The sequence below is a fragment of the Arabidopsis thaliana genome, chromosome 2, assembly GCF_000001735.4.
Source record: "Arabidopsis thaliana chromosome 2, partial sequence".
Lineage (NCBI taxonomy): Eukaryota > Viridiplantae > Streptophyta > Magnoliopsida > Brassicales > Brassicaceae > Arabidopsis > Arabidopsis thaliana.
In genome coordinates, this window is record NC_003071.7 from 5,351,360 (window position 1) to 5,371,607 (window position 20,248).

General features: G+C 42.8%; 4 pseudogenes across 4 annotated transcripts; 2 read left to right on the forward strand and 2 right to left on the reverse strand.

Annotated features, from left to right (window-relative positions):
* Nucleotides 1-1,478: 1,478 nt before the first annotated feature.
* Nucleotides 1,479-2,376, reverse strand: AT2G13010 (annotated as a pseudogene; the record flags this gene model as incomplete). Its single annotated transcript has 1 exon — nucleotides 1,479-2,376.
* A 2,568-nt stretch (nucleotides 2,377-4,944) lies between these two features.
* On the reverse strand, nucleotides 4,945-10,821 carry AT2G13020 (annotated as a pseudogene; the record flags this gene model as incomplete). The annotated part of the gene is made up of 1 exon: nucleotides 4,945-10,821.
* A 3,651-nt stretch (nucleotides 10,822-14,472) lies between these two features.
* Nucleotides 14,473-16,337, forward strand: AT2G13040 (annotated as a pseudogene; the record flags this gene model as incomplete). Its single annotated transcript has 1 exon — nucleotides 14,473-16,337.
* An 834-nt stretch (nucleotides 16,338-17,171) lies between these two features.
* AT2G13050 lies at nucleotides 17,172-19,662 on the forward strand (annotated as a pseudogene; the record flags this gene model as incomplete). The annotated part of the gene is made up of 1 exon: nucleotides 17,172-19,662.
* Between the last annotated feature and the right edge of the window lie 586 nt (nucleotides 19,663-20,248).

A 20,248-nucleotide genomic window follows, 5' to 3' on the forward strand; every position in this document is an offset into this window, starting at 1 on the left:
ACGAGTTTCGAATCAAAGTAGTATAGTCAAGTTACAAATTCAAAGCAGGGTGTAGTCTTACTTCAGAGATACAATCGGTTATGCAACAGAGAACTAACAATCTGGGCATTGAACTTACTTCATTGAATCAAAACATGCTTATCGGTTTAAAATCATCATTATCCCCTATGCAAATGAGCAATCCTAAATGCAAGCACACTATATACAATCCTAAAATAAAATGCAATCTACATGACACACTGTTTTTGATGAAATCATTTTCTGAAAAAATTTCGATTTTTTTATGGTTTTTCTATGCCTTAGATGATGCAAAATTTGAAATAAGAAAAGAGAACACTATGTTAAACATGTCTTGAACCCTCCCCCAAACTTAAATTACATAGTCCCTTGTATAATAAAAATCTGAGAAAGAATTCAAGACCAAAACACAAAACACACAAAGAAAAATAAAAAATATGCTATGGTATATACAATGGTTGAGGTGGTGATACCTCAGTGATCAGGTGAACTAGGAGGAGATGAAATTATCCATACTCTCCTTTGTGTAACTCCAAGGAACGGGTTGTGCTGAACTTGGATTAGCTGGATGCTCGACCCTTTGCTCGGGTTGTTAATCGAGTGGCTCCTCAAGTCGTGCGGTAGAGTGGCTTGCTCCAGCATCTGATTTCCTTGTTCTTATTCACTTTTTCAACTTGCTCCTATTTTCCTTTTCTCTAGGTTCGAACGATGATTGCCTTGGTGGTGAAGGTGCAACATGGTGTTCCCTCGGCTCATATGAAGACTGTCTTGGTGGTGAAGGCGGATCGAAATGCATAGGTTCGTGACGAGTGGATCCTCTTCTCCCAAAAGGCATGTTTTGTGGTATTGCCGTAGTTAAGGAAGAACAGCTGATCTTGACTTGGAGATTGTTAAACTTCTTGTTGAGTGCCGCGAGAGCCTTTGTCGTGGAACTTACACCAGCTTTGGAGGAAACCAAGGCGCTTGCGAATTTCCTTTGAGTCTTTACTTTGCCTCGGTGCGGAGTACTCCTCGAAGTAAAACTGTTGTGTTGCGTAAGACACGTCCATAGGTTCTGCCTCATTATCTGAATGATGGATTGGAGCCTCATCATCATTCACTCCTTCCATCGGTATAGCTTCATCACCTGAAGTATAGAGGTTCTCCATTGGTGGGCAAAACTCAATGTTGCCACCATCTCTTATTGAAGTGGAAGCGGGGTTTGGGAGGAGAAAAATAGATTGTCCTTCTGTGGGGTGATCGAACCTATACATATATATGCCATTCGTCTTCTGCGACCAAAAACTCTTGGAATTGATAAGGTGTTGCATATCAATCCATCTTGGAGGAATCAGCTTTGAATGTAGAGGTACATTGCATGCTCTCAGAATTGGGGTCACAACTCCTCCCACAACCATTCTTCCTGGTTTCTTAAGTCCCTTAGCTCATCCTCTGTAACTCAGCAGGTGCTCGATTAGGTATCTCAACATTTTCAATCTTGACAGGCAGATACCACAAAATCTGTAGGTATCTCAACATTTCCAATCTTGACAGGCAGATTTTCTATTAAACCATGAGGATGTGCAACAGAACCATCAACTAAAAGTAAAGCTAAGTTGCAGAACTTGAATTCCATGATCCCTAGCCTTTTAGCTGTAGAGAGAGGCATAAGGCTAACAGATGCTCCCAAATCACAAAGGCACCTATTGAATGTCAATGGTCCTAGAGAGCATGGCAGAGTGAATGAACCAGGATCATCAAGCTTTTCTTGGATGACCTTCTTCTTGTATGTTTCTTGGGTGGAAGCACTGCTAATCATCTCTTGATTCTGATCCTTCTTGATTTTTTCAATTTTGAACTTTTTCAAGAATAGTGAGTATTCAGCAAAGGTGTGTGCTTTGTAGTCCAGATGAATTGTTGGGTGGCAGGTGCAGCAATTTGAGTTGAATCCCCCCCCCCTTCTTGAATCATACTGTCCTCAATATTGGGAGTCTGATGACTTGGTGGAGACTCATCTTCTTGGTGGATGGTGATAGCATTTGCAGTAGCATAGTCCTTAGGATTCTGGACTGCTTTCCCTGGAAGTAGTTGAGGATGCTTCAGAGTAGAGGTTGATGCAAATTGACTCTCCACATACTTGATTTTGGAATTCAAAGATTCGAATTTGACATTTAGATCGTTGTAAGAACAATCGATCTTGTTGTGTAATTCAGCTATCTTCTTGTCAAAAGCCATGGCTCCAGTAGCTTGTCCTTGGATGATCTTTTGAATGAGTTGCTTAATTTCAGGATCTTGAGCTGCTGGGACTTGTTGTGGTTGTTGAGTGAACCCTTGTGGTGGATTCTGCTGTTGGTATATGATATAGCTCAAATTGCCTTAAGCTTACTCCCTCAAATAAGAGATCGCCGTTAGCACTTAAGGGTCGAATTCCACTAAGCTCTCGATGTTCACACAATAGACTTATGATGTTGTTTAATAAGCTAAATGAAGTAATTGAATATTTAAAACAAATAAGCAAGTAAATGAGTTGTAGATTCAAGTGATTAAGCGTCAGGTCTAAGGAATTGTCTCGGGAGATAGATAAATTGTAGATCTAGCTAATATCAAGATTGTTATCGCACCGTTCTCAAACTCAAACTATAATTCTAGAGTAACCGGTGGCGTTCCGCGAAACTCTCTATACTTACAACTAAGATAACCGGAGAAGCCGAGAAATCCTATGCTAAAGCATGCATTGTTAATAAGCTTGATTAGTTCACCTAGTATCTAAACCAGAGCCCTTCTATGAGCCTTCCTGTTCTTTCTTAAATGCTTAGGCTCATCTATGATGGTTCAAATAACAAATACCTATGGCGGGAATACCTATTATTTAATATCAAGTTCTAGGTGATCAATCTAAAACTACTATTAAGAATAATCAAGATGAAGAACTCTAAGAATAATCCTAAGGGGTTTTCGATCTACTAATCCATCTAAATCCCTATTGAAACTCCCTAGACCCAACAAGGTGATTACTCAGACATGACAATATAAACACAAATCATAATCTGAATAATTTTCATTGATGAATTAAGAATAATAGCAAAGGAGTTCAGAATCCTCTCTTTAGGGATTGGATTCTTTTCTCTAAAGTGTAAAAAAAGCTCAAGAACAAAAACTGGGTCTAACAATGACCAAACAATTAGGTATATAACCCTAAAAACGTGCAGGGATTATTTTGCAAATAAGTAAGACTTCAGGGCTTCTCAAAGACTTGGTTGGAAAACGAATATTCTCTTGGCAGCGAAAAAGAGTGTCGATCGACATTAGTTTCTGAAAAACGTCCTTCAAGATCTTATTGCTGAAAAGCTTCCAAAATTCCTTATTGTGCTCCATAGTTCCCAGATGTGTGAGTGTACCTGAAATAACTCAAAACGTACGAAAAAGACTAGAAAGACTCTAAAAACGATTCTGAAACTGTGTTAGAAATCAGTAAAAACCGGAACATATCAACTCCCCCTGACTTAGCTTTTGCTGGCCCTCAAGCAAAACAAAAGGTTGAATCTGTGAAAGAGGTTTCAAAAACATAGAAACTCCCAATCTTTCTGGTTTATTACCTTGATCATACAAACCAAATCCATGCACTAAACAGTTCTAATCAAATCTTGACCACCATGTAATTCTCCGCTAGCCCACACAACATCCTAGATTCCATACCAAAGCACTCAACTATATCCACTATGCTATCATCGCCGGGTCTCATCAATCAAGTGAATGCTTACGAACCTTCTAGACTCATTCATGTACTAGACCATGATAAATCGACCATTCTTTTATATATATTTTTTCTTTGGTGTTCTTTCTCTCCCCATACTTATTCTTTTTAGAGTGTAAACAAAGGGAACTCGCATATTGGATCGACACCCTCGGCATTTTTCCAACCTTTGTAATTGATCGTTCCAAATAATGTATAATAATGGGGTCATAGGAAATATTCCTACCCCTATACACTATCTGAAAGTCTTCTCAATCTCTCGTTATTTATTATTATTATATATTTTTTTTTTTGGGAGAGAAACACTTTCTTTTTGACACATTAGTCGATTTATCAGGTATGAATAAGGAGTCAAGTCCTATGAGCACTAACCATTTTGATGAGGTAAAAGGAAGAGCACTGAGATTAGCTCCAGCCTTTGTGGATTATGTTAGGAATGGATGTCCTTAAGTTTGTTGATTGGCCTTCTGGATTTTTTATTAGTCGGATTGATTTGAATCTGCAGTACTTAAACAATTCAGGCAATAAACTCGAGAGATAGATCATAATTTCAGACGAAAGTTTTGACTCACTAAAATGACTATCTAAGTTAAAATGACACAACTGACTCATAAGAAAAGAAAAGATGAAGTTAGTAACTGACTCCCCCAGACTTAGATAACACTGTCCCCAGAGTTATTAAGCTAGAGGAATCGAAAGAGAAATAGTCAAAAGTTAAAAAGTTAGAAAATGTGAGTTGCCACCTGAGAGTGGTGTCGATCGATACCATGATGGTGTCGATCGACACTCTGGTCGTTTCGCATTGCTTTGTGAATTATGCTCATTGTTGTAGAGCCTTGGTTAGTGTTTTCACATGGATCCTCCAGTTAGACTGTTAAATCACTAAAACACACATCAATAGTTCCAACAAAGCATAAAAAAATAAGTGCTACAAGTTTCAAAACAAATAACCAATAGTCTGAAATAAAGCAGAAACAAAGTCAGAAAATAAAACACGATAAGGAGGATGGCTAGTCCTTATGCTCTAAGCCGAAGGTGGGTGCGGGAGAGCGACGACGACGACGACTGAGGGCAACACAACCGAACGAGAAAGTGTAGCTATGGCGTTCCAGACGCTCCTGAAACTGTCGACGATGTACTGCTGAAAGATCTATGGCTCCATCGGGATGGGTGGAAGAGAAGGCAGTTGATATGGAAGAGCGGATGAGGAAGATCCAACTCTCGGACCCCCAGCAGGGTCAATGAACTCGTCCTTGGTCTGTGTAGGTGCAGATCCTGAAGTTGAACCTCTCTGTCGCCTGGTGCGTGGTGCGACATGCAGAAGGGAGGGATCAGGGTGAAAGCCTATCTCCTCATGCTCTCCTGTAATCTCTGTAAGTGCAGGCTGAGGTAACTGAATCATGTGCTGACCTGTATCATCTCTGAAGCACCATAGTAGGTTGCCTTTAAGCCAATGAGAGTTCTTTAGGTAAGTCTCATCCATAGTGAAACGCGTGGTGTTGACTTCTACGCCCTCAAAGCTGATGCAAAAATGCTCGAATATGGGAGTGAGAAGACTGCCAACTCTCTCAGATTTGTGTCCTCTACCTGTAAAGGGCTTGATCTTAAAAGAAACCAAGTGATGAGCGAACACAACACCAAAGTTGACATTACGGTCAACCTGCTCAAATCCAAGGCTGTCAGGAAATAAGTCATGAAGAGCGTGATAGAGCAATAATAACTCAGATAGTCTCATCTTGCCAGGCTCCATCTTGCACAACAGTGTGCTACTAATAAGCCTAACCAAATATCGCAGAATAGGGTGGCGGATCTCTGAGTGAACTGCGTCCTTGGAATCATAGATTCCATTACCAAACCTGCTCCAGAAAATCTGAGAATCCTTAAACTGACCAGGCAGGGAAACTCCAGTGAGATCATCGTCAAACCCATATATGTCACACAAATCTCGTAGTGGTAAACTGTATCTAACACCGCGAATGAAGAAGATAAGAGTTCCTTCCTGAGCGTTGCGTTTCCTGTCATGCAAATAAGAAACCCTAACAGAGGCCATGAATTGTTTAATCAGCTCAGGATACAAATCATACTGCCTACAACAGATGGTTCCCAAACCTATGTCATCTAGCAGTCCTAAAACTGATTTCTCTATCTACAAACACTGCATCAAACCGAAATCCGCAAATCGAGTAGGCAAAATTTCTACATTCATCCAGGTATTATAGAACAAAGTATCATAATCATCCCAATCTGGAGAAAAGGGCGATTGATATAGTCACCTTTAGTGAATTCCTTGTTGATATCTTTCTCCCAAACCCTTTGAGAAGGAATTCTCTCTTTTGCATGCTTTGGCCATGGAAATCGATGAATAGGAGGTTGAGGGGCTGCAGTTTTGGATTCCGGTTGGGAAGGGCTGTGACCGGCGGTGTGGAGGGACGGCGGAGGAGGAGGAAAGTCCGACGCTCTTCCTAGCCTTCTTTTTCTGGCATGTCATCTTGCAGATCAATGGAATTGACACTTGGAGAAGATAGAGGGTGAGATTGTATTGAGTTAAGAGCCTGAAATCACGAGAAATGGTGAAGAATCGAAGGATCTATGGAGGTTTTAGTGAATTCGGCGGTTTTGAGAAAAATGAAATGAAGAAGATGAAGTTTTAGGTTAAAACGACTTACCTGGAAAATGAGACCATCGCGTTTTTGGTTAGAAATCAAATGAATGAAATGAATAAAAAGGAGAAATACTTACCAGTGGGTTGCCTCCCACTAAGCGCTTATTTATAGTCAATAGCTTGACTTTGTAGTTGCTTAATCAACAGGTGGATCCTGAAGATCCAAAGGCTTTTCTACTGGAATCTCAGCTTCAGCCCAGTAGTGTTTGACTCTCTGTCCATTCACAGCAAATGATTTGTCATTGTTGTTTTTGAGAATGATTGTTCCATATGGCCTAACCGAGTGGACTATGTAGGGACCTGTCCAACGAGAAGACAATTTGCCAGGAAATAATGTCAATCTAGAATCATAAAGAAGTACCTGGTCATTAGGCTCAAAGGTCCGAGTAAGGATCTTCTTGTCGTGGTAGGCTTTTGTTCGTTCCTTGTAGAGCTTCGAGTTGTCATAAGCGTGAATTCGTATTTCATCAAGCTCACTCAACTGAATAAGTCACCTTTCTCCAGCTGATTTGATGTCGAAATTCATCATCTTGACTGCCCAAGCTGCTTTGTGCTCTAATTCCACCGGAAGATGACAAGCTTTACCATATAAAAGATGAAAAGGTGTGGTACCAAGCGGAGTTTTGAAAGCTGTCTTGTAGGCCCACAGTGCATCATATAACTTGTAGGACCACTCCTTTTTCGCTTTACCCACTGTTTTCTCAAGAATCTCTTTGATTTGTCTGTTAGAAACTTCAACTTGGCCGCTTGTTTGTGGATGGTAGGGGGTAGCAACCCGATGCTGGACTCCATATTGTAAAAGCAATTTCTCAAGAATCTTGTTAATGAAATGCTTATCTCCATCACTAATGACTATGCGTGGCACTCCAAAACGAGGGAAGATGATAGATTTGAAGAGTTTCATGACAACCGCTGAATCGTTCTTTAGACTAGCTATAGCTTCTACCCATTTGGAGACATAATCCACATCTACTAGGATGTAGAGATTCTTGTTGGAAGGTGGGAATGGTCCCATGAAATCTATACCCCAGCGATCGAAGACTTCGACTTCGAGTCTAAAATTTGGAGGCATCTCATTACGCTTGCTGATCTTTCCCCTTCTCTGACAAGGGTCACATTGTGATATGAACTTCTGAGTATCCCGAAACATTGTAGGCCACCAAAAGTCTGCTTGAAGAACTTTGGATACTGTTTTGAAAGTTGCAAAATGACCACCATAGCTAGAGCTGTGACAATGTGATAGTATAGAAGGAACCTCTGTTGCAGCAATGCATCTCCTGTAAATTCCATCATAACTATGCTTATAGAGATAAGGCTCATCCCATTGATATCGCCTAATCTCTCTTAGGAATCTCTTCTTGTTATAATCTGTGAAATTATCAGGCTCCACATCTGCAGCTAGGTAATTAACAATGTCAGCATACCATGGATAATCTTTTTCGACCGCTGTGACGGCGCAATTCTCAGTTGATGACCATTTTCTTGTCGATTCAGAAGGGTGTCGATCGACAGGTGCAAGGGTGTCGATCGACACCATCGCGCAACTACGAATATCAACTTCCTCTGAAATGTGAGTGTCGATCGACATAATGGGAGTGTCGATCGACACTTACGCACGATCCTGCAACCTGTCATGTTTGTAGACATCGTCTTCAACTGTATCAATCATGTATATGTTCTCTTCAGGCAAGAAATCATTTATAGGGACATCATCATCGATCCTAATGCGTGACAAATGATCAGCTACACCATTCTCAACTCCTTTCTTATCTCTAACTTCTATGTCAAATTCTTGAAGAAGCAAAATCCATATCAAAAGTCTTGGCTTAGCATCCTTCTTTTGCATTAAATACTTCAAGGCAGCATGATCTGTGTGAACAATAACCTTGGATCCAACGAGATAAGATCTGAATTTTCCGAAAGCAAACACCACAGCTAACAACTCCTTCTCTATAGTTGCATAATTCCTTTGAGCATCATCAAGAGTTCTACTTGCATAGTAGATTGCATGAAGCTTCTTATCCTTCCTCTGTCCTAGAACAGCTCTATCTGCAAAATCACTTGCATCACACATTACCTCAAAAGGTAAATCCCAATCTGGTGGCTGAACAATTGGTGCGCTGATCAAGGCCTGTTTTATCTGCTGAAATGCATCATGACACTCCTGTGTAAACTCGAATTTGACTTCCTTACAGAGTAAAGCAGTCAATGGTCTTGCGATTCTGCTGAAGTCTTTGATGAATCTCCTATAGAAACCAACATGTCCAAGGAAACTCCTCACTGCTTTGACATTATCCGGTGCTTGAAGACTTGTCATGACCTCAATCTTAGCTCCATCAACTTTTATACCATGCTCAGAAATCCTGTGTCCTAAAACTATTCCATTCTGTACCATGAAGTGACATTTCTCCCAATTCAAAACTAGATGTTTCTCCTCACATCTTGCTAACACTTTGTAGAGATTCTCTAAACAATCCTCAAATGATGATCCATAAACTGAAAAGTCATCCACGAAAACCTCCATGATATCCTCGATCATATCTGTGAAGATAGACATCATACCTCTCTGAAATGTCGCTGGAGCATTACAAAGACTGAAGGGCATTCTCTGATAAGTCGTTTTCTCCTGGTCATCTGGATGAATCGGGATCTGAAAGAATCCTGAGTATCCATCAAGGAAGCAATAATACTTATGATTTTCTAACCTCTCCAACATCTGATCGATAAATGGTAAGGCAAAATGGTCTTTCTTGGTAGCAGCATTCAGCTTTCTGTAATCGATGCACATCCGATGTCCTATGATTGTCCGAGTAGGAATCAGCTCGTCTTTCTCATTCTTGACTACTGTAACACCTCCCTTCTTAGGAACCACATGAACTGGACTAACCTAACTGCTATCTAAGATTGGATAGATAATCCCTGCTTCCAACAGTTTCATAATCTCTTTCTTAACCACTTCTTTCAGATTCGGATTCAGCCTTCTCTTATGTTCGACTGAAGACTTAGACTCATCCTCAAGGTGAATCCTATGCATGATACATCTGGAGATATACCTGCAATGTCATCAAGAGAATAGCCAAGAGCTTTGCGATGATTGCGCAGCTTTCTTAGCAATAAGGTGAGCTCTACGGGATTAAGAGAAGCATTCACAATAACAGGATAAGTATAATTTTCACCAAGAAAAGCATACCTTAGCCCTGGTGGAAATGGTTTCAATTCGATTTTAGGAGCCTTTGCTGGATCCCAATCTGAAGTAGGAGTCGGTGTTGAAGTCACAGATGGAAGAGCTTCTTCAACTGTAAGTTTCATCACATGTTCGGTCTCATCTAGCAGCTTAGTATATGTTGAAGTTTCGCAGTCCAAATCTGCACTATCCTCTATGAAAGAGACCAAAACTCGCTCTAGTGGGTCTTCTAATTCCATCTCTGAAATACTATCTGAAGCTGAGGAAGTGAAAGAATCTATCAAGAAGGTTTTCCCTTCTATGATCGGTTTCTTGACCAAAGTGTTCATATCAAATTGCATAGTAAGATCGCCAACATTCAGCCCTATCCTCCCTTGTCAAACATCTATGATTGCTCCAGCTGTATGCAAGAAGGATCTCCCTATGATTAATGGATCCTTAGGTTCCTTCTCATAAGCCAAGACTACAAAGTCTATAGGAATCATACTCTTTCCAATCATCACGGGAACATCAATAAGAATTCCATCCGAAATTCGGGTAGAACAATCTGCTAGCACAAGAGTGATAAAGGTAGGCTCAAGATTGGAATATCCAAGACGCATAGCAACTGAACGAGGCATAAGATTCACACTAGAACCGAGATCACATAAAGCTCTTGGGAATGAATCATGATTAATGGTGACACTAACTACAAAAGTTTCGGGATCAGGTAGCCTTCTTGAAACCGTGATGGGGGCCCTGAGTGGTGTAGCTTTTAAACCTCTCCCAAGCTTCACAGAAAGTTTTATTGTTTTTCTGTGTGAAGCCTGAGATCTCGTTCCTCAATCTAGTGGTGCGAGCGTTAGAGAAGAACTTGGCAAGAAAAGCTTTCCTACAATCGTCCCATGAGATGATGAAGTCTGGGGGTAGAGTCTTTTCCCAGTGGTGTGCCTTATCTCCCAAAGAGAAGGGAAATAGTCTGAGCTTAAACATATCTTCAATGTCACCATTGATCTTGGTAAGGCCAGAGAGCCTATCAAAGCTGTCAAGATGGTTCAGGGGATCTTCCATAGGTAGACCATGAAACTTGTTTCCTTGGATCATGGAGATGAGACCACTCTTGATCTCAAAGTTGTTGTTCTGAACTGGTGGAGGCACTATCCCTTGTCTTTGGTGATGATTCCCTGGGGCATCATCATCACCAATGTTTCTTTGTTTTTCTTTTCCTTTTATTTTTTTTGTTTTTCTTTTATTTTTCTCGCTTACTCCGGATTTGAATGCCACTAGGGACAGTGACGTTTAAGTCTAGGGGAGGAAGTTACTAACTATGTTTTTCTTTTTTGAGTCTTATTCTTACTCTTATTTTCCTTATTTTTGAGTCGTTTTATTGAGTCAAAATTTTGTTAGGAATTATGATCTCTATTCTTTAGATTATTGCCTGGTTGATTAATGCTGCAGGTGCGACTCAATCCGACTATTGGAAAATCTAGATGGCAAACCAACAAACTTGAGGATATCCTGGTTTCCAACACAATCCATTAAGGCCGGAGCTAATCTCACTGCTCTTCCTTTTACCTCATCAAACGGTTAGTGTTAATAGAACTTGACTCCTTGTTCATACATGATATTGAGAGCAATGTGAAAAAAGAAAAGTATTTCTCTCCCCTTATTAAAAAAAAAGAAAGCAAGAGATTGATATGATTTTTGGTAAGGTATAGGGGTATAAATGTTTCCTATGACCCCATTATTATACATTATTAGGAATGATCAATTACAAAGGTTGGAAATAAGCCGAGGGTGTCGATCCAGTATGCGAGTTCCTGATAAGGAGGTTTTTTAGGCCTACTTATATGCTGAAGGGTGTGGTTCAGTTCAATTACCCTATAAACACTAACATGTCGATGCAGCTATAGGGGGTGTCAATCCAGTCCACTGTTATTGCTAGCAATCAAGACGTGTACAGAAACAACTAAGTCAAGCCAGATTATAATGATGGTGGGTTTCTAGTAATAATCCTAGGTCAGGATTCAAACAACTAAAAATAAGAACTTAAAAGCCCTACTCGATCATTGGGTCGAGTAGAACCAATAGGCAGAACTAAAATGCAATCAACAGGGGATACAAATAGGAGATACAAATAACAGGTAAATAAAAGTGCAATCAACAGGGGATACAAATAAATCTAATAGAAGTCCTAAGGATGGATTCATTGATAAGGGCAACTCTATGGTTCATTAGATGGCTAATGGGTGAAAGGTAGATACCCTTGACGATAGATTCAAAAACCGGGTCAATCCACTGTCGTGACAGAGACCCCCATAACTCTACCACTTCCTAATCTCAACTGTCGTTGATGAAACATAGCAAGTAGGGTTTATGAAACAATCTACCAAAGCCAATAAGCAGACAAGCCAATGTCTTGGTCGAGTCTACAAATCTCTAGAATTCGTAGATCAAACATCCATTTTAACGTCTTTTGGACGCTGGACGTCTATGATCGAATCTCCATATTAGCCAGCGAAAACCGCATAGGAGCCAAGCAAATCTATAAGGGTTCTAACCTAATCTTAACCACTTAACTAACCTAGAGATTACCCTAATCTAATCCATCATCAAGAACCCTAATCATTACTCAAGCAACATTCTCAAGAACACAAACCCAGAAATTACTGAAATCATACAAAAATGCAGATCTAAACAAGCTAAACAACTTTACTTAAACAACTAAATGCAAAAACGAAATAAATTAAGAGTAATTAAGTTTTGAAGATTCATAAACACAAAGAAAAACTAAAGGATAAAAGCTTGATCCTTTGGACAAACTCGAAAGTGATCTATTTATAGTAAAATGTCGAAACCCTAGATTCACTAGAAGACAAGAGACTTGAGGCGGTTTGGGCGAATGCTCGATCTTGAGGATCGAGTAAGGAGGGTGCTGCAAAGTCTGCGCCTTTGTGTCTATGCTCCGAGTGATCAATTGGTCGAGTAGATGCTTCTTCCTCTCCTATCCGTATGCTCAGATGTCTGGTTGAGTGGGGAATGAGGAGGATCCGAAGACGCTTTGATAGCTCAACAAGTCTTGTAGAGTTGGTCACCCTTGGTCGAGTAAATGGGTCGAGTAGAGGATCGAGTAGGAGGGGCGAGTAGATCAATCTGCTGCTTCATCTAAGGCTGCCTTGATCGAGTAAAGGGGTCGACTGAATTGATGCCTCTTCTGTAGCTGCCTGGATCGAGTGAATGGATCGAGTAGAGTCCTTTTTAGCTCCTTCTACACCTGAAAACACACCAAAATATGCGATGCGTATGCAAGATGATCCTAGATGCCTAAGTATGCAAAATAAGCTTAAATGGTGCAAAATGATATGATACAATGAGTAAATGCACAGCTAAATAATGATAAACATACACCTAAAATGAGTAAAATACCGTCTGGGGGAGAGAAAGAACACCAAAGAATAAAAAATGAGAATGGTCGATTTATCATGGTATAGTACAGGAATGAGTCTAAAAGGTTCTTGAATATTAGCTTGCTTGATCAGACCCAGCGATGAAAGCCTGGTAGATATAGTTGTGGAATATAGGTATTGAATCTAGGATGTTGTGTAAGATTGCAGAGAAGTACATGTTGGTTAGGATTTAATTAGACTTGCTAGGCATATGGATTTGGTTAGGATGATCATTGCAATAGACTAGAGAATGTTTGGAGTTCCTTTGTTTTCAAAACCTCTTCCACGGGTTTGGCTTTTGTGTTTTGCTTGAGGGCAAGCAAAAGCTAAGTCTGGGGGAGTTGATATATCCCTATTTTTACCGGTTTTAACTATATCTTAGGTATATGTTTTAGAGTCTATTTGTTATTTCTAGAGTCCTTTCTAGTCTTTTTAAGGTTATTACATGTTTGAGATTCATTTGGAGATAATGGAGCATTCTGGAGGAAAACAGAGAATTTATGCAGCTGAAGAAATCTAGAGACTAAAAACCGCATCGGTGTCGAACGACACCACCGCTGGTGTCGAGTGACTCCAATACCTGACGACAATTCGAAGACGCAACTTATTGATGTATTGAAAATTTTCAAATTTGGCCCAGAACTTTCCCTTATTTCTAAAGAAGGCCCGTCACGTGTTTTAGGTCATATATATAGTTTTAAAGGTCATTGTGTAGACCGAAGCTTGGAGAGGCTTGTGGGTTCTGAAATCCACACTAGAGATTTGTAATTGAGATTATGAGAAATGAGGGCTAGATCTTCACGGAAACCTTGAGAGTTATACTGTTAAGAACGAATGGACTTTTTGTATTGATTATAACAAAGCTTTTACAAAGTGAAAGGAGATTACAAGTGTAAAAGTATGTGTGTGAATGTAAGCTAGGTTGAATGTGTCTTTCAAGTCGTCCTTGCTCCTTATATAGGTCTACGCACGTGGTAGCTCCGTCCGGGATCTGCGGAGATTCTCTTGGATATTCGGCAGGTCCGTTCCGAGATATCAGGTCCGCTCCGCAAATATCTCCTCGTTAGTTCCTAGGTTGTTATTCGCTTATCTCCCTTCATCAGGTGACCGGGCTTATCAAGCCCAAGTACCCATTCGCGTATGTGGGCTCATCAGCTGCGTAGGTCCTCTACTTGGTGGGATTGGTGGGCTTTGTGGGCTTGATTGGTTTTTTTGCAGGTGGATTCCTGTAGGGGAATCCAGCTCCAACATTTGCCCCCCAACCCATTGAGTGAGTAGGCGAACTCGATGAGTGGACATATAGGTCAGGTAAGATTGCGAAAATATTCCAGATGAGGTGATAGATATGATAAGATCAGTCGGTTTTGAGGATAAACTCAACAAAAACGATTTAATTTCAGGTTCCTGAACCGAAATATTTTGAGTACATACGCAAGACAAATCGGTGTTGGCGTGGACGAATGAGATGGAGCGTCTCTTCAGCGCACCGCATCTGACGGCCCAGATCAGGCGCGGGGAAGAGATCTCTGCAATCTCGAAAAATCGTGGTGATGATGGCTCCTTTAAATAACTTCCCACATCTCCACTTGATTTCATGTCAACTCACACGACTCTCAAGGTAACTTCTCTTCATCTTATCTATTTACTACGTTTAGTTTTCATTTTTAGAGATAGAAAAGTTTCACCTTTCTTCTGCTATCTCCATCGTTTTCTTTCTCTTCTGCTCCCTTCTTTTTCGATCTTCCCTCTTTGCTTTTTCCTTCATCTCTCTCGTCTTTCTCCATCAAAATCAAGAGATGAGCAACCTAGAGGATTCCCAGAACAAGAGCAACCACAGTTACGCCGACGACGAGAGTTCGTCAAAGACGGGGTCGGCGGCGTCACCGCCGCAAGTACAAAGGCGCGTTATAACCCTAGGCGGAATGGGTCCAATCCGTCCGCCGTCGACCAGAGCCGACAAGCCAAAGAAGAAGAAAGCTCCCAAGCAAAAGGGAGGCACGCTGATGACAAACAACGACCTTGTTGAGAGTTAGTATCGTTACTAACGTTATTTTTCTTTTGATGGCTTGCGGCAAGAACCAAGGAGGTTACTCTCTCAGAGACGGAACTCGAGCTGTTAACCCTTCTCCGACTTGGTCAGACCGACTGGGCCACTTTTAGCAGAGATAGCATCGTAGCTGCTCTTGCTGTAGCTCCAGCAGTTCCCGCAATTGTCCTTCCAGCAACACATCAGGATCCGATCGAAGAGGTCCTGCGGATTGAACCAAACCTTGAGGCAGACCTGCCTATAAGTACGAGTTTCATCTTTTTTTTTGTGTATGAGTCATTGCGCGATCGAGCTACAAAATAACAAATATCGTGCTTTGTTTGTTCAGTTCCTCCTGACTCCAGCTCTACTTCGGACCTCCCGCTCATTTCTAGAGGAAGAATGAGGCGACCAAGTCTTCGTGTTCAACGAGCAAACACCGGGGCTCCGGCTCGTGCTGGTGATCTATTGGCCGTGGTGACTGCGGCTCGGAACAGTCTAGCTATCTCTAGCGCATCTGCCTCAGCTTCTCATCCGTCGCTTCCTGAGTTCAATACCGGGACCTCTATTACAGCAGGTCAGGCGGATAACAATCAGGTCGCTCAGGTTTCTGAGCCATCTGCGGCTGTTCATTCTGATGGTGCACTGTCTTCTCCGAAGAGAGCTCAGACCCAGCCGGAGGTGCGCCTGGAGGCTGAGCTTATCGTGATCGATCAGGAGGTCGCTCCTCCTAGAGAGGAGAGGGCGAACCTGTGGCTGCTAACCCGGAGGCAGCTATGTCCTCAGACAGGCGGAGGCCGAGGATCAAGAGGTGGGGGCAGGTCCTCCTTCCAAGGTCTGAACCAGTCTCAGGAAGTGAGATAGTCGTCCAATTCTGGTGGGGGGTCTGCGGGAAGCAGACCTTTCCACTGGTCTTACACTCACGACCGTGATCATCCGATCGTTGAGGAGGAGGCTGGGTTGGCGAACCTGCTTCGCCACATCAAAGGAGGAACTGCCAGATTCTCGAAGTGAAGAACATGGCCGAGGCTTCGGCTTATGCTGACATGATGGCGAAGGAGGGCCAGGTGACAATCTATAAATGCCTCCTTCTAATTCAATTCTTATGCCAGTTCTAATCTTAGTTTTGCCTTTGGCAGGCGATAGCTGCCACGAACAAGCTGGTTGCTCTCTATGAACAACGTCTGAGCAAGGTTCCCTCGGCGAGTGAGCTCGAAGAAGGGAAGACCCTTATCCAGGAGCTGACAGCGAGTGTGAAGGCTGGTCAGGAGCGTGAGGTTTCGTTCCAGGTATGCCTCGGTTATGACTTGTTTGTATATATTTTATCGATGGTACGATGATTCTGACCTGACTATGGTTTCAGGCGGAGATCGAGAGGTTGAAAATGGAGCTGTCCACTTCGAAAGATGTGGGTTATGAAATCCACACTAGAGATTTGTAATTGAGATTATGAGAAAGGAGGGCTAGATCTTCACAGAAACATTGAAAGTTATATTGCTAAGAACGAATGGACTTTTTGTATTGATTATGACAAAGCTTTTACAATGTGAAAAGAGATTACAAGTGTAAAAGTATGTGTGTGAATGTAAAGCTGGATTGAATATGTCTTACAAGTCGTCCTTGCTCCCTTATATAGGTCTACGCACGTGGTAGCTCCGTCCGGGATCTGCGCAGATTCTCTTGGATATTCGGCAGGTCCGTTCCGAGATAGCAGGTCCGCTCCGCAAATATCTTCTCATTAGTTCCTAGGTTGTAATTCGCTTATCTCCCTTTATCAGGCGACCGTGCTTATCAGGCCCAAGTACCTATTCGCGTATGTGGGCTCATCAGCTGCGTAAGTCCTCTACTTGGTGGGCTTGGTGGGCTTTGTGGGCTTACTTGGTATTTTCGCAGGTGGATTCCTGGAGGGGAATCCAGCTCCAACATTTGCCCCCCAGCCCATTGAGTGAGTAGGCGAACTCGATGAGCGGACATATTAGTAAGATAAGATTGCGAAAATATTCTAGATGAGGTGATAGATATGATAAGATCAGTCGGTTTTGAGGATAAACTCAACAAAGCGATTTAATTTCAGGTTCCTGACCGAAAGATTTTGAGTAGATACGCAAGACAAATTGCTGTTGACGTGGACGGCTGAGATGGAGCGTCTCTTCAGCGCACCGCATCTGACGGCCCAGATCAGGCGCGGGGAAGAGATCTCTGTAATCTCGAAAATTGTGGTGATGATGGCTCCTTTAAATAACTTCCCACATCTCCACTTGATTTCACGTCAACTCACACAACTCCCAAGGTGACTTCTCTTCATCTTATCTATTTACTACGTTTAGTTTTCATTTTTAGAGATAGAAAAGTTTCACCTTTCTTCTGCTATCTCCATCGTTTTCTTTCTCTGCTGCTCCCTTCTTTCTCGATCTGCCCTCTTTGCTTTTTCCTTCATCTCTCTCGTCTTTCTCCATCGAAATCAAGAGATGAGCGACCTAGAGGATTCCCAGAACAAGAGCAACCACAGTTACGACAACGACGAGAGTTCGTCCGAGACGAGGTCGCCGGCGTCACCGCCGCAAGTACAAAGGCGCGTTATAACCTTAGGCGGAATGGGTCCAATCTGTCCGCAGTCAACCAGAGCCGACAAGCCGAAGAAGAAGAAAGCTCCCAAGCAAAAGGGAGGCACCCCAATGACGAACAACGACCTGGTCGACCTTTGGAGGAGATGCCAGGTTCCAGTGGGGGTGACTATGATACTCCCAAGGCCGTCGTTGCATCCTGAGAACGTGCCGGCCGAGTGATGCTGCACTTACGCCAATTTTTTTGAGAAATGTGACCTATTTTCCTGATTCCGGCTTGCATCCTCGAGATGCTCTATTGCCTCGGCCTCGCCTTTCCTCAGATGTGCCCGAACTTTGTCCGCCATGTACTGGCGTTATTAACCCGGGCCCGGGAAATAAACAGAGAATTCGGCTGCCAGGTCAAGACCAATGCTAGGAGCGACCAAGGGACGTACTACATCAGCGCTCGTCCCGGATCTCTAGTCCTAAGCAGGTTGAAGGCCTGTCGGAACACCAATTGGCGATCCAAGTACTTCTTCTTCAGATTAGATCGTCATTCGATCGGCAGTTTTGATCCCGCAAGGATGACGAGAACCTGGTATACCAACCATGGTAAGATGGAGATCAGAGTCTCTTGATTTTGTTGTTGTTTCTGTTGGATCTTTGACTGCTTTTGTTGAGCGTTAGTATCGATACGAACGTTATTTTTCTTTTGATGGTTTACAGCAAGAAACTCGAGCTGTTAACCCTTCTCCGACGTGGTCAGACCGACTGGCCACTTTTAGCAGAGGTCGCCCCTCCTAGAGAGGAGAGGGTGGAACATGCGGCTGCTAACCCGGAGGCAGCTATGTCCACAGACATGCGGTCCTCGGGTAGGTCCCAAGCCGGATGCCGAGTATCAAGAGGTGGGGGCTGGTCGTCCTTCCAAGGTCCGAACCGGTCTCAAGAAGGGAGACAGTCGTCCAATTTTGGTGGGGGGTCTGCGGGAAGCAGGCCTTTCCACTGGTCTTACACTCACGACTGTGATCATCCGATCGTTGAGGACGAGGCTGGGTTGGCGAACCTGCTTCGCCACATCAAAGGGAAGAACTGCCAGATTCCCGGAGTGAAGAACATGGCCGAGGCTGCGACTTATGCTGACATGATGGCGAAGGAAGGCCAGGTAACAATTGATAACTGCCTCCTTCAAATTCCATTCTTATGCCAGTTCTAATCTCTGTTTTGCTTTTGGCAGGCGATAGCTGCCACGAACAAGCAGGTTGCTCTCTATGAGCAACGTGTGAGCAAGGTTCCCTCGGCGAGCGAGCTCGAAGAAGGGAAGACCCTCATCCAGGAGCTGACAACGAGTGTGAAGGCTGGTCAAGAGCGTGAGGTTTCGTTCCAGGTATGCCTCTGTTATGACTTTTTTGTATATATTTTATCGATGATACGGTGATTCTGAACTGACTATGGTTTCAGGCGGAGATCGAGAGGTTGAAAATGGAGCTGTCCACTTTGAAAGATCTCGAGAAAGGTTGTGCTGAGAACATCGGGCTCATGGAGATGGAAATTTGGGGATTGCAGGCTAACAAGCAGACGACGAGAAAAGGAGTACACAGTGCTGGACCTGAGTTCGACTGCGTAAGGAGCGAAGAAGACGGTTCACGATGCTAAGGTTAGACTGGCCACCGCATATTCGAGGTTGCTGGCTGGGATCAAGGAAAAGTGGGTCGCCAAGAAGGAGTACACAGTGCTGGAAGGTCAAGCGGTCGAGGTGGAGTCGAACCTGGCTTTGATCGACCAGATCACGAAGGCTGCTATCGATTTGACCGTGGAGAGACCTCGGTTGCAAGCGGAACTGGATGGCCTGGATGCGCAGTGCAAATCGAAGGAGGTATCAGACTTCACTCTAAGCAAGTTGGATATCCCGCCGGTTTTGGAGATGTCGGTGGTACGTCCGATGGACGTCGACAAGCAAGGAACGCCAATCGGCTTGGATGAGTTCGGGAGCAACAAAGATGCATTTCCTAGAGGTCTCGCGGAGGGTTCTGGTACTGTCTTTGCCACGCCGGCCGGGGAACTGAAAGAGTGATCACTTACGCTCCTCCTGTTAGGCTTTTGTGTTTTTTGTTTCGGACTTAGTGCCTGGGAAGGCTTTCATCCTTTTGTTTGTTTCTTTTTGAACTTGGTGCCTAGGAAGGCTTTTATCCTTTGTTCAGTTAAGTACTTTGATGCCTAGGAAGGCTTTTATCCCTTTTAACAAGTACATTTTGTCTTTTATTCGTGTGTTGATACTTCGTCGATTTTGGTGTATGATCACCTTGTTTTGTTCATGTTCCGAATAATAATTGGACTTGTTTTAAGTCCAAGTTATTTCGGATGTGATATGGTATATTCTTCGTAGGTTCAAACTTGAGTAAGTTTGAGTGGTTTATCTCGGGAACCTGTTGAAGTGAGGTCACACAAGGGACCTGGCAGATTTTGGGAGCTGGGCTTGTGGTATCGCCAGATCGCGAATGAAACCTTCGTTTCTTCCTTATTTAGTTTGTTATGTGTTGATAGCGAAGGAAGGAGTTAGATATGGTTGTAGTAGGTGAGCTCCGATGAAGTCGAAGTGATGTGTTTTTATAGGTAAAGTTCACTGTCGACTTTTTGGAAGCGAGATCACAAAGTGG